A 16,006-nucleotide genomic window follows, 5' to 3' on the forward strand; every position below is an offset into this window, starting at 1 on the left:
TGCTACTGTCTTATTTATTCCATATGGTTTCACTTACTAATATAAGTGATATCTGTTATTAATAGAATGGATGTATAGTTTTCTAGTTATCTGGAATCTGGATAATAATGTGCTTTCAAAATATAATGCACCATGTTAAAATGGACAAATGCAAAGTGTGTAAACTATTGCGAATATTTTCAATTCTTATGTTTGACTTTTTGCAGTGGTTGTTTTGTTGCTGTCAGTGCATATGAAGATCGGTTGGCTCTATTTTCTATGTCAGGGATTGGCAATGATATTGTTGATGAGGTCTGGAAATGCTTTTCTATTTATTGAAGGTGATGCTCTTTTGACGGGTATGTTCTCTGCTTATTTATAGACGGGTATGTTCTCTGCTCGAACCTATTTTGTGCTCTTGGCTTCTTCAGTTTTTGTTATTACCTAGGTTAATTTGATGTTGTTCTTCTTTCGCAATTGTTTCATTATAATTGCTTACTTTCAGGAAGAAGCTTACTTGAAGACTTCTTTTTTACGAGTGCCAACGATGATCATGAAGGCCAAATTGAAGCAACAATGTGGTGGACAGTTTACATCAAAGATGGAAGGAATGATAGGTTCTTTACATATACCATGTTTATCTCTTTTTGGCTGGTCAACTAAAAATTATGTTGCTTTTTGCTTCCACCAGGTTACAAACTTGACACTGGCAAAGGAGAATCAAACTAGCTTTGAGGAGTATTTAAGCAATAATCCTAATACGGACCCTGGAATAGACTTGACAGTTATAGTTCTGACTACTGGCTTCTGGCCCAGTTACAAATCTTTTAATCTCAATCTTCCAGCGAAAATGGTAGTATTGGAATTAAGTAGATTTTGGTCTACAAGTAACAGCTGCCCTTTCTTAATATCGATTCGTTTCTTTTTTTTTTATTTCCAAACTCTACTTGGAATTGGAATAAATTTTCACAAACAGGGTATGCTTTTGCGATGATGTGGTCACCATATATATATATATATTGGTTTTCCTTTGGTTTTAAGTTTGACTTCTTTTTGGAAAAGGTAAAGTTCATAAATCCGAAGATTTTCTTGAAAATAAAAGGAATCTGGTACTAAATAGAGGCACGTAATTAAGTGAAACCAAGTATTGAAATAAAGTTCACCTTGCTTAGGAATAAGAACTCTAAATAGAAGATAAATATAGGTTGTGTAAAGCAAGAAGAAAAACCATATTATAAAGGGAATTTGGTATAATTTGATTATCATTATGCTAGAAAGAGGTGTGTGTTCATGTTCAAGATAGATGCGGGATGTAAAGTATCAATGAGAACTGAATAGCTTTTTGTTATGTCTTCATTCCTCATAGTCAAAAGAGGTGTGTATATGTTGTTATTGTTTAATCATTTGGAGCAAAAATATTTAAGCTTTAAAGAGCCGATAGGAGGCATGACTTTTTCACCTTATTACAGTAAAACTAAGCGTCCAATCATTTTTTTAACCAAATTCGGATTAAAGTATAACTAGCTAAGTAATAAAAATGAAACAATTGTTGCAAGGAAATTACGTGGCATCACAAAGCCACAATATCAGAAATAAAATAGCATGGCATAAGAAATAATGTATAAATCATTATGAAAAAAAATCAACATATATCTAAATATTCCAAAAAATAACGTATAAATCATTATAAATAAAAAGATCCACATATATCTAAATAGTCCAAAAGAAATAAGTGCAAAATATAAAGATAGACTGTATTTCAAAGAAAATTAAAACGGTCTAATTCAATCCATAACTACTAATAACAGGGATTATAAAATCCTAAGTCTGAAGGATAGACTGCTACATCTTTTTATTTCAGTGAATGACAGCAAGCCCCTTTATCATATCCTGCTTCGGGTTATGCTCGTCATTCACTAAATCCACAGCTAGTCGCATCCTTGAGTAATTATTGACAACCTAATAGACAATAGCAATATTAGATAATGGAATAAACATAACTTTATAAACATAACTTTATTATGCCCAAATGGCCCTTTGGTGAGCATAGAACAAACTAAGATAAGGACCTATGGAGTACAGACAATCATGGTTATGCTGCACTAATCCAAATTTGATAATTTTGCAAGTATAATAAATAAATAATGCAGAAATAATTCTTACATCACCAATTATTGGCTTGCCGGGTACAATAGTAAGAAGAGTCTTGCATGTGCCACGACAATGATCGTTTGGAACAAGTACTTTCCTAAAATCATAAAATCAAAATATTATACTATGGTAGTAGAAAAGGTTAAAAAATAATTATATGACAAATTAGCAATAAAATGAGAAATAAATTAATTTTACTCACTTTGGATCCAAATTGTTTCCAAAGATGTAAGCAACAATAGTCAGTTCTTTATAAAAAAATTTTATCTCTTTAGTTGACTGAAATAAAAGGTCTAAACACTATAAAATCAATGTCAATGTTAATTGTTTAATCAAAGTATCCACACAAAATCAGTCAGATACTTTTTTATGTATAAAAAATAAAAAATCTTTCTAATACTAGTGTTATCCTAAAATTTAAGCACTTACATCTGGCATGTCATCCCCATTCATGTTTAGAGTGTAGTTGTTGTAGTAAAGCCATGGATGACCCAGAGAAAGTTTCAATTGGGTGCTTCTCCTCATTCACTTGTTGTCTTCTATACGCATTGAGTCCACTTTGCTTACTAATTAGATACTCATTGAACATGACTTGCTCTTTGTTATGGATACTTGAGACTATACTTCTCATGTCATTTTGCATGCTTCACTTCCTCTTGCACCTCATGCCAAGTGTTATGACCCATGTCTTTATGATTAGATTGTTGCAATTTTTCTTTTGGGTACTACCTTTCATTTGCATGTTTTATTAAAATGACTCTTTGGGTTTAATATTTTTCTGTTTCCCTTCCTTTTTCAGGATGGCCACCAAGAAAGGTAAGGAGACCGCTTCAAGGAAACCGGCCGCAAAAAGGGCACCCCAAAGGCCTAACTCTAAGGCGCACTCTTCATTAGGAGCTAAACACCTATCTAAGAAGGCGAAGACACCCACTCCTATTGATGAGAATGAAAAGAGCAAACCGGCAAAAGATTCTTCAAGGTTCCCCAACCGCTTCTGTGAACTTATGTTCCCCTCCTTAGCTATACGGAACTATCATCCTGAGCATCTACTTGCTCCGCCAGACAAGGTTGCTCCTTATATTCTAACCCGCATTGAACGGCAAAGATGGGAGTTTCTTTTGAGGAAACCAAGGGAGATCAACCTCTCTCAGGTGGAAGAATTTTACACTAACTACTATCTTTTCTCCCTTCAATCGGTTTACATGCGCCGAAAGCAAGTCTCGGTTTCAGAAGAGGCTATTCAGTAAGTGCTTAATGTCCTACCAGTACCAAGTAACATGGATGGCTACCAAAAAGTCTTACGTCAGCGAGAGAAGTTTGGATTCGATTAGGACTCGATCCTCTGAGTCATTGCTGAACCAGAGGCATTTTGGATCCATGGTCGACTCCGGATGAGGCCCAAGAGCATTGACGCTCGCTTCCTCACTGTAGAAGGTAGAGCTTGGGCCCAGATCCTATCCCACTATGTGCTACCTAGCAACCACAAGTCGTCCTTCACGGCGGATCTCGCCTTGCTTGTTTGGTGTGTTCTCACGGAGAGGCCGATGAACATTCCGTTTCTTGTCAAGCAAGTGATGAGTCAAGTCCACGCCCGGGATAATTTGCCATTTCCAGCATTGGTATCTGATTTAGTTGTTGCTGTGGGTGTTCCTTGGGAAGCTAAGGAGATGAAGATTTTAGTTCCGGCTAAGGGCGATATGGTCCCAAGCGAAAAATACTTACATCTTCCCATGAACAACCCAAGCCTTGACATAGCCTTCCCATCTACTATTCCTTCCACCTCATCATCACCACCACGAAAAAGATCCACACTTCAAAGGATAGAAGATCTACACTGGAAGCTTGATAGATATGAGCGATGCAATCAACGCTGATACACTTACATCAAGAAGCTTCTGCATTGTGTTTCCCTTAGCATAGAGGAACCCGAAATATTCACATCCACCTCAAACCCAAGTGATGGGAGCTCTGAAGGAGAGGATAGTGACGGTTCTGGTCCCGACCGCCCTTTGCGCATTGTTCGTAGCACGGAGGACCGTGCTAAATTCTAAGTGTGGGGAGGTCGTTCGACCGATCTCCATGGGTAACAATCTCTTCCTTTCAATACCCATGGATTTATCTTTTGCTTAGTAGTTAGTACATTGTTAGTACATTACATATGTAGTTAGTTTTGCTTGTAAATACTCCTTGCATGATAGTTAGTTTCTATAGAGTTGCTTGGTCAAAACAATAACTTCTTCCACAAGAAACTGTGTTTTGGGGTACCCTACCAAATTTTGAAATTTTTTTTGCAGTAAACTTGCTTTAAGAATGTATTTTGGAACATAGTGATTGAGCTAAGAACACAAGCATATAAGTTTTGAGCCTATTGCATGGTTACATCTTCTAACCATTATTTTCCATTCTTGTGTGCATATCTCTCTCTCTATGATTGTGATCCTTTCTTTATCTGATTCTATATGTCCATTACTTTGTGTATGAATGCATTTACATGATTGAGGCCATCATTTCAATAGTCAATTTTTCCAAATGGCCTTAACCCTTTTATCTACCATTGCTAACCAATTTTGAGCCCATGATAAACCCTTTTTGTTCTTAAATAGAGCATATCAACAATCCTAAGCGAAAAACCATGATTGTTCCTAAATTTGGATCCTTGATTAGCTTAGGTAAGTTAGGATGTGTATCATTCAATTAGGAGGGTATACTTGGGAAATTTGGGTAGATATATAGGTGTGTAATTGTAGTGTAATTGAAATTCTAGGATATAGGAACATGCTCATGTATTGAATGATTGAACTATATGCATTGAAACTTTTGTACATAAAGCCCCAAGAAAAGGGGATAAAAAAAACAAAGCAATAAAAGGGGACAAAGAAACCCTAAGACAAAGTAATAAAAAAAGAATGCATATGGGATGTGAATTGAAAAGAATGCATGAGTATGCAAAAAGTGAAACTCAAGGGTGGCTAGGTAATGTATTATAGTTGTATAGGTTGTTCTATGTGTCTAGTGGGATCCTAGGTTAATCAAGGACTCAAATTTTAAGCTCACTTGGCCATATACATCCTTACCTTCACCCTAGCCCCATTACAACCCATGAATAAGACCTCATGATACTTGTAAGCATGCATTAAGTAATTGTTGATTGTTAGATGAAAGACAAATCTTGGAAATCATGATTAGGAGAGGATTGAGCAACGAACCCTATACACTTGAGCGAATAGAGCGGATCTCAAAACTAGCCAGCACCAAACCAGGGGGAAACAATAGAAGCCTCATCCAAGAAATGCTGCAGAACCCGTCAATCTCGGAAGAAAAAAAAGTCCTAGCCATAACAGGTCAGGATCAAGGATGGATGACTCCCATAATTAACTACCTCAAAATAGAGACACTCCCCACAGATAAAAAGGAGGCAAAGATGTTAAAACGGGAGGCACAATACTACACTATCATAAACAATACTCTGTACAAAAGAGAAATTTCAATACTATTGTTAAAATATGTACCGACTTCCAACACAAAGAAAGTTTTTGAAGAAGTACACAGTGGCATCTGTGGCAATCATCTCGGAGCGCAGGCACTTACCAAAAAAGTACTTCGGGCCGGATTTTATTAGCCAACTCTACAAAAGGAAGCCACAGAGTTCGTAAAGACATGTCCACCAGGTCAGAAACATTCCAACTTTCACATCGTCCTGCCAGAGGAACTCTTCAGCGTGACTTCACCTTGGCCATTCGCAAAATGGGAACTCAACCTTCTCGGACCCTTCCCTCAGGGATCGGGAAAAGTTAAATTCCTCATAGTAGGGGTAGACTATTTCACAAAATGGATCGAGGCAGAACCCCTAGCTAATGCCACGGCTCAAAGAAGTCAAAAATTCGTATATAGGAACATTGTCACAAGGTTCGGGGTTCCATACTCCATCACCACAGACAATGGCACCCAATTCACAGATGCAGGCTTCAGAAAGTTAATGGCCGACTTGAACATAAAACACCAGTTCACCTCCGTAGAACATCCCCAAACCAATGGACAAGCCGAAGCTGATAACAAAGTCATATTGACTGGGCTAAAACGGAGATTACAGGACGCAAAAGGAGCCTGGACTGAAGAGCTCCTACAAGTCCTATGGGCATATCGAACAACGCCACATTCCACCACAAAGGAATCACTCTTCCGACAACGCCACATTCCACCACAAAGGAGTCACCCTTCCGATTAGCATACGGAATGGAGGCAATGATCCCAGTGTAGATTGAAGAAGGGTCGCCTAGAGTGATCCACTATAATGAAGAAGCCAACTCCCAACTTCAAAGGGAAGAACTCATCCTACTTTCAAAAGTCCAAAAAAGAGCTCGAATCAGGGAAGAGGTATTAAAATGTCGAATGGCTTCGAGATACAATCAAAAGGTAGTGCCGCGAGGTTTTGCTGAGAACGACCTCATCCTAATCCGAAATGACATCGGAACAACTTGACCTGGAGAAGGAAAGCTGGCAGCAAACTGGAAAGGACCCTACCGAGTCATAGAAGTACTTGGAAATGGCTACTACAGACTGTCCGAACTCGATGGGCGAGAGCTTCCTAGGTCATGGCACGCCTGCAACTTAAGAAGGTACTATAGTTAAGGGTGACAAAGGATCTCGGGACAAGCCACACTCTTTTTCCTGAAAAGATTTTTTAATGAGGTGCCAAACCAAAGATCTACAAGTTGACCGACTTAGAGAGATAAAAACCCAACATGTATACATCTGTATTTTCTCTTGAATAAAGTTTTTTAGATTTCCCACAAATTCTCAAGATGCATTAATCTGAAATACTAAAAATTCATCGCCTGATTATAAAGCTACAGATCGGCAAAAAGTGAAAATCAAATTCACTGCACGATCACGATAAAGACCAGCGAAGATGAAAACCAAATTCATCAAAGGTTAACCAAACGAGGATTAAGCTCAATCCCTACAAAATCGGCAAAGATGAAAATAGAATAATGCAAGAAGTTATCGAAAGTGATCCATAGAAAGGACCTGACGAGGTCTTAAATAAATGGATTGCTAAAAAATAACTTAAAGACTGGCCGACGTAAAAAAGTCGGATCAGTCACAAAACTAAAGTTGTAAAAGTAAATCCCTGGAAAGAGGTCTGGCCAGCCCTATAAAAGAGGATTACTATAACTTAGAAGGGCCCGACGTGATGAAGTCGGCCCAAAACATAAAAGTTATAAAAGTAATCCCTGAAAGAGACCTGAACCAGGTCCAAGAAAGAGGATTACAAAAATAACTTAGAAGGGCCCGACGTGATGAAGTCGGCCCAAAACATAAAAGTTATAAAAGTAATCCCTGAAAGAGACCTGAACAAGGTCCAAGAAAGAGGATTACAAAAATAACTTAGAAGGGTCCGACGTGATGAAGTCGGCCCAAAATATAAAAAGTTATAAAAGTAATCCCTGAAAGAGACCTGAACAAGGTCCAAGAAAGAGGATTACAAAAATAACTTAGAAGGGCCCGACGTGATGAAGTCGGCCCAAAACATAAAAGTTATAAAAGTAATCCCTGAAAGAGACCTGAACAAGATCCAAGAAAGAGGATTACAAAAATAACTTAGAAGGGCCCGACATGATGAAGTCGGCCCAAAACATAAAAGTTATAGAAGTAATCCCTGAAAGAGACCTAAACAAGGTCCAAAAAAGAGGATTACAAACAACAACTTGGACGAAACCGACATGACGAAATCGGCCTCCCAGAAACCTTAACGTTATACAAGATAATTCCTAGTAGAGACCTGAACAAGGTCCAAACAAAGCGAATTACTAGAAATAACTTCAGGCCAAGGCTCAAAGGAATCAAGCCACAAGTATGAAATACAAAGGCAATCCAAAGAGGTCGGACAACAAAGTTCCAACACTCCCAAAACCTAGAAAGGTACCAAGATGGGTGCAGACAGATATGATATGAAAAACATAAAGTTATAATAATAACAAGCTCAAGAGGCTACCAAAACTAGCCCCAAAAGCTTGGAAACCATTTTGTTTTTCAAAATTAAGTTGCTAAACAAGCAACTAAGAAAGTATCAAGGGCCAGCAACCACCATTTACAAAATAAAGAGTTCAAAAGCCCACAAGCCGAGCTATTTACACAAACATTTAGGAAATTTATTTAAGACCCGAAGGCTTCTCGGCAGCATCAGCACGGGGTGAAGGAGGGCAAGTCTGAATAGGCACTGTATCTACTGTCCTATCGTCCTTGTTTAAGATCTGGCAATCAGGTTCCGATTCAGGATGACCAACCTCAGATGAAGGAGCTGAAAAAGTCAACACAACAGAAGCTTTGGCGGCAGGCACAGAAGGGGGCTCAACATCATCCTCATCAAGGTCGTCAGGGATGATTTGGTCGTCCTTTACAACGTTGTCCAGGCTGAAGAGAGTAAGGTCAAGCTCGGGGGCAAGAACCCAAACCTGCTCCTTCAGGTTCTCACAAGCAGTAGTTACGCTGCCTACAAGGTGACTCTGGAGCTCGGCATAATCAGTCCGAGCGGACTCCAACTCCTCCCTGAGACGCATCACTTCCCGGTAGGTCGTAACATAGCTATCCTTGTGCCTCAATGCCGTGTCTTCAGCCAACCTCACAGAAGCCGCCAAAGCAACAGAACTAGCCTTTTCGCCCTCCAACTCCTTCTCCAGCTTGGACACTTTCACTTGTAGCTCCTCCTCCAAACCCTTCATTTTGTCGAACTACTGCTTAGCCTCCTCCATAAAAGCTTTGGTAGCATGAAGGGGAAGATCTTGGGCAGTACGATACATGGCAGCTCCCATATGTGCCATCTTGATGCTGCTCCGAGTAATAAAGTCTAAATAGCGAAGAAGAGAGACATCATCAGTAGGGATGGTACCATAAGGACCGATCTGCTGATCGACAAACTCAACCGCGTCAAAGTTAGGGGCATCAAGGTTAAAAGGCTCAGTTGTCTTTTGTTTTTTCGGAGGAGGAGTGCCAGAAGTAGCAACAGAAGCTTGCGGAGGATCAACCAAATGAACCCGGGGAGTAGGGATCACCTTCCTCACCCCCGGTGAGCTCGGTACGGACGGCTTCGACTGAGCCTGAGACGACCCCTCCCCGGCCGCCTTGGCCGAGACATTTTGAGCTGCAGTAGCCTTCCTTGCCCTTTTAAAGGCCTTCATGGATTCATTATTTTTAACCATCTCTACAAACAAACATCATAGTGAGAAACCAAGTTATGAATCAGAAAAGATCTTATAAGAGATAAACTCGACAAAATAAGCAAAAAAAACAAAAGAGAAATCGACCACTACTCAGCTCAGCTCGGAGGAGAGAGGGATTTCCTAGGAATTTCTTTGTATCAAGATGGGGAGGCTGCCCCCAAATTTCTTCCAGCACAGTCAGAAAGGCTTGTTCAGCCTCATCCAACATTTCCCACATATATTTAGACACCATTACATTCTTTTGCCATTCCAAAGGAAAGGCGGGCTCATCATTCTCATCTAGAAAAAAGGGCCGAGCTCCTTCAACAGCTCGAACCCTGAAAAATTAATTTTTGAAGTCGCGAAAAGATTCATCAAGCATGGAAAAAACCTTCTTCCCTTAGGAAGCTCGGAAAGAAACCCAGGCGGCCTTCTTCTTAACCACCCCGGGCTTTGTCAAAACAAAAAGACAAAAGAAGAGGGATTGTGAAGCGGGGATACCCAGTTCATGGCACAGTAACTGAAAGATTTTTATAAAACCCCAAGAGTTGGGGTGAAGTTGGGATGGAGCTACATTACAAGACCACAAGAGGTTGGTCTCAAAAGGAGTGAAAGGAAGGGTAACATTCATCTAACTAAAAAAGAAGTCGTACGCATAGAAAAAGGGGCGTTCTCCAACAATTCGGGTAGAAAAACAAACCCTTTCCTCAGAATTGGGAGACATAAGCTCATAGTTCTTTTCATCACTATCCTTACTACAAATCCTATGAAACTGCCTAAGCTGCTGACAAAACTCAGAGTCAACCAATGAAACACACAGAAGAACCATAGAATTCACCCAATCAGCCATGCCCTCAAGGGACTTGGGAAGAGGTCTCAACAACATTTTTGCGAGAAGATATGAGGTCAACTAGTTCTACAGCAAAAAGAGAAAACAAATTACTAACCAAAACATCTCGGGCAAAGCCAAAATCAACTCATAGCAGAGCATGACTTAAAGCAAACAAACAAGAAAAAGGAAAACCCCAAGACATAGTCCAGAGGCATCCTTTGGAGGCAGTTACAGAACAAGGACTCAGGAAAACCTACAAGCCTACACCTTGATACAGGAAAATAATGACCCTTTTCAACTAAAATGATAAGCCACAGACAAAACCATCAAAATAACAACCCTCCAGACCCACAGTCTCAGTTTGATCAACAAACGAAGCAACCAAATATCAAGAAAAAGTCATCAAAGACACAACCTTTTTCAGAGAAAAAGAAAAAGCATCGCTATCTTTTACAAAATTCGTCAGCAAAGAAAAATTATTAACATGGCGAAGGACATCAAAGGAGCAATCTTTTGAGAAAGCACGCAGGTTCATACAGTTCGTAAAAGAAGAAAATAAGTGGCACGAACCCTAGAATACAGAATACCCCCACAACAGTAAACAAGCAGATGCACGGCAAAAGGTTCAAACTTTCTGAAGTCAAAGCCAGAAATAAACGCAAGCGACAAAGAAAGTAAGGAAAAACCAACCTGGAAAAGGGAGAAAACTCTGAAGAAAACTGAAAGCTGAAGTGACAAGGATCAGAACCACCCTTCGAGCAAAAAGCGTCATAGAAAAAAACAAAAATGCAAACTTCAGGCAAAATGGAAAGGAAGAGAGAAAAAAGGGGGAAGTTATAGAGAAGAGGAAACCGTTTTTTCTGAATGCCAAATTCAAAATGAAGAAGCAAGAGAAACGGGGCATTAAAAACAATTAATGAGGGCATTAAACCCTCGCGCATTCCCAAGACCAGAGCGCTAATGCAAATCGCGCGCTTTTAAGAATAAAGAAAACGTTCTACATTCAAAAGAAGACTCTACAAAGGGGAAATCGACAGATGCTCGAGTTCGGCTTTCACCAGAAAAGGATCGAAGTCCTAAAAATTAAGACTCGGCCTCAAAAAAAGAAAGACCGAGCTCGAGCAGGGGCACTGTTCTTACCCTGGGTCGAGCTGTACAACCCGTGATGTTTAGCGACAAAGCGACCAACCTCTTCAGGTCATACTATCCGACCTCTTCTCAAAGAGGTCGGCCAAATTGCCAGGAAAGCCCAATAAAGGGCCAAAATAGAGGAACACGACCCAAATCCAAAGGCCGTCCAGGCCTACAAAGAGAAGGGCGGTTCCCTTGAAGATAAGCTGACCTCACCCAAAGATAAGATAAGATAAGATAAGATAACTAACTTATCTTATCTAAAAAGGTCACTCTACACCATTATAAATACACTGGAGCACCCAGGTATAACTCATACTCTGATTCTACATAAAACCTGCTAATACCCTTGCTAACTTAAGCATCGGAGTCCCTTGCAGGTACCCCCACCCTCCGGTGACGAAGGATCAGTAGTGCAGCCAGTCCTACAAGTCGGACACAACCACTCCGGCCGCCACCCACCAGCCGGACGCATCATCTCCGACCAGTATAGAAGATCTCGTCCGAGATCGACCTACAGTTTCAGGTAACCCACGGAATAGTTGGCTAAGCCAAGGATGCACCTCTTACTCTTAAAGAGCCTAGAGGAAAATAAGCACACAGTTTATTTCGATATATAACTCAATAAATCCAACTCATAAACAAAAGGGGTACATATGCATATTTATACTAGTAGGGGAGGGAAAACTTTCATGACTCGGGCGATGTGGGACTAACTCATAACACAATATAATAATGTATGCTAAACTAAACTACTTTAATTAATGACACAAACATAAATATACATGCTTCCGCATCATTCTCCCTGGGTTGGAAAGGGCTCCTGCATTATCCTCCCTGGGTTGAAAAAGGCTCATCTTGTATTGGCAAAAGATTCCATTGGTGAGTACATTTGAAAGATGTGAAAAGGCATAGCTCAGCTTGATTCTTTTGACAATCTACATGTTGTAATGGAGTTAATACGATCTTCTTGCCATCTTTGATAAAAGAGTATGTATTTTTTAAACCATCGTGAATAGCTCGACAATCATATTGCCAAGGATGTCCTAACAGTAAATGACACGCGTCCATCGGGATGACGTCACACCATACTTTATCCTTGTATTTGCTTCCCATAGAAAATTGGACACAACATCGCTTTGTTACTTTAACTTCATTCTCCTTTTTTAACCAATGCAACTTGTAAGGATGAGAATGTAACTTGGTTGCAAGCTTCAGTTTGTCTACCATATAATTTGAAACAACATTTTCACAACTTCCGCTATCTATGAGGACCTTGCAAACCTTCTCTTCAACAGTGCATCTTGTGTGAAAGATGTTGTGGCATCGCCAACTCTCGTCTTCTATTACCCTTGCAATATTCAAGTTTCGACAAGCTACTAAAGCTTCTCCACAATCGGGTGGAACTTCTTCAATAGCATAGTCAACCTCACCTTCCTCCTCTTGCTCCTGAATTGGTTCTTCATTAACCTCTTCCTCGACAAGAGTGATAACCCTTCGGTTTGGACAATCAGTAGTAATATGCCCAAAACCTTGACATTTGAAGCATTTCCTATCTGATGATCTACGCTCCTTGTTGCCTTTAAAAAATTCTGTCTTCACTTCTTGTTGAACATCAAGGATGACTTTTTTGTCCTTCGGCGACTAAGTGTTATTCCTTTGTGTTCTTTGCTTTTCAATCTTTAATGACAGCCTAATGACATCATCCAAGGTCCAATATGGTTGCAGCTGAACGACACCATAAATTTCTGTGTTCAGTCCTCAAAGATAACGAGTAATTGTTTGTTCTTCAGGCTCTTGAATGTCACACTTCATAAGCAGCTCTTCGAAGTCCATTGTATATTCTTCCACAGATAACGACTTTTGCCTCAAATTATGAAATTTGATGAAGGTGTCTTGCCTGTAATGTTCAGGAAGGAACTTGTGCTTGAGCTCACGACGCAGTTTATCCCATGTCTTGATCTTTCTTCTTCCTTCTCTTTCTCGTTGACATTTGAGATTTTCCCACCAAACTGACGCATACTTTTTCAACTTGATGCAAAGTCAGTCGATAAAATCATCTGGTTGGAATCTCCCTTCAAACTCAGGAACATCAATTTTGATTCCTAAGTCTTTAACTTTGTGAGTCATATTGTGTCGTGTTCTTCGTGTGGACAAATCTTCAGACAAAGAATAATAATGAAATGGATTTGTATTATCTTCTTCACTAGAAGAACTGTCATCACTCTACCTGCCATGATTATTTTGAGCAGCTTCATGTTTTGCAAGTTACTCTTGTAACTCCTTAACTTGACGGCGTAACTCCTCCATTTCAATCTCTTGAGTAGTTCTATGTTTTGGAGCCATCTTTTACTACTATGCAATGAGGTTGATGCTTGGTGTCGATGTTATGATGATGCACAATGATGATGGGAATGCACCAATGATGATGGGAATGAATGATAATCACCAATAGAAAAGGCACCAAAAGAAGAGAAAAGAACATATTACCTGGAACTTCGCAACAGACAATCCGTACTGACGACGACTCGTACCATCAGCGAGAGAACTGCACTAAAGACCGTACCCACGAACCAAATAAAATTTTACTGGAGCAAGTCGAGGACCGACCTTGCTCTGATACCAAACTGACACCGGGACGTCGCTTGGGTCACCAATCTTGGCGAGGTTAACAACCCTACTATGGTAAAAATAGCCAAGAACCTACCTTGGTTGGCTAAGCCAAGGATGCACCTCTTACTCTCAAAGAGGCTAGAGGAAAATAAGCACACAGCTTATTTCAATATATAACTCAATCAATCCAACTCATAAACAAAAGGGGTACATACGCATATTTATACTAGTCGGGGAGGAGGAACTTTCATGACTCGGGCGATGTAGGACTAACTTATAACACAATATAATAATATATGCTAAAGTAGACTACTTTAATTAATGACACAAACATAAAGATACATGCTCCTGCATCAATATCTTAAGCTTGAAATACTTGAAGGGTTTAGTGGGTTAATGCAAGTAATGATTCCCAGATAATTGAATTTGATTGTGGCTGTGAACCTTAACTGATTCTGAAGTGGATACAGAAAAGATTTTTGGTGTATCATTAGATTTAGGTAATAAGTGAGTACCAATTGTCTTGTTTGAGAGATAAGTATTATGATATTTGATCATGATGACCTTAGATTTAGATTGAAATGTATAATGATTAGATTTGAAAGACTAATTTGGAAAATATTAAATTAAAATACCGATGTTGTACTGAGATTGGTTTGAGAGAACCTATGAAGGATGGTAAACCCAAATTTATAAGGGAGGTTCTATCGAAATTCTGAAAGAACTTGAAGAGTTTAGAAATTTTAAGTTATGATTTCAATCGGGAGTTTTAGCTTAGAAAGTTTTATGAAGGGTGAGGTGAACTTGACATTGGTTAGTTATTGGGAGAAATCTAGAAGAAGCTAAAAGTGAGACAGATGAATATAGGTTAGGTTTAAATTTGATCAAGTTCATGACCTTGTGTATGAAGGTGAAGAACGTAATTTGGTATTGAAAATGATATTGGAGAAAGGTGGAATGAATGGTATGAGGATGGTTGAACTTGACGAAATCTATATGAAGATAGAAGAGCAAATCTTGAGGGCAAAATTTTAAATAAGGTGGGTAGGATATTGTTCGGTATATCGGGTTACCGGATGGTTTATATGTGAGGATGGGTCCTGCCTTGGTCTGAGTCCTGGGAACGGTTTGTGCTATCCGCCGGCGTTCCGCGCTCTTAATGAGTTGAGGGGGTGCCACCAGCAAGGATACTCCGACGCCCAAGTCAGTATGGAATGCAGGTGGAAAAAGAGGAAAGTTATGATGACGTACCTTTGGGGAGGGGTAGGACCCTCCCCATATATACCGTGTCAGAGGTGGGCCCCTCATGGTCAGAGACCCACCTTCCGTGAAGTTTCCTTCTGCTAGCTATCCCCAGTTGAGCTGGCTCCTACGTAATGCTCGGGTCAAGGTCTGGGTGCGGGGCGCCCCGCAGAGCAGTTGTCCGGATCCAAAGGTACGGTGATACTGGCCAGCTGGGCTGGGCCGCAATAGTGCCCCCAACGCGCCAGTTGGGACCGCGAGTGCCATAGGTGGCGCGTTCTGTTCCTCTTCACATGAGGTGTCGGTTGGCTGACTGATCGTGACAGGGGCGTTTTCTGGGCGCGTGGGCTTGTTCGTGGCAGGGGTGCGCCGCTTCTCGCCTCGTTTCTCGCACTGAGCATTAAATGCTCATAATGGGAAATTCAAAACCCTGCGCGCAATAACTGTTTTACCCCTGTCTTTCGCGCTTCTTCATGCGTCAGTTATCCCCTCAGTTTCCTTCATTCATCATTTGGTTTTCATTTTGCTACAATCGCATCCCCTCATCACTCTCCTTGTTGGTTCCAATTTTCTGCTGCAGTCTCCCTTCCTCTCTCCAGCCTCTCTAATCCATTTGACTACTTCATTCCAACACAATTATCCAAGTATGTTTCATTTCCCCTTCTTCAACTTGTTTAGTTTTGCTTTGTAATTGTGCCATTTCTATACGTGTGTGTTGTTCTTCTGGGCTGGATTGCGTAGTAGACACTGTTAGCATTAGGTAGATGCATTAGGGGGGTTACCATTCCAGGGTGTTGGTCTTTTAGGCTTTGTCTTGCATAGGCTCAGGTTTAGCTAAACTGTTAGTTTTCGATAGGTA

This window comes from Arachis ipaensis, chromosome B03 (assembly GCF_000816755.2).
Source record: "Arachis ipaensis cultivar K30076 chromosome B03, Araip1.1, whole genome shotgun sequence".
NCBI classification, from domain to species: Eukaryota; Viridiplantae; Streptophyta; class Magnoliopsida; order Fabales; family Fabaceae; genus Arachis; species Arachis ipaensis.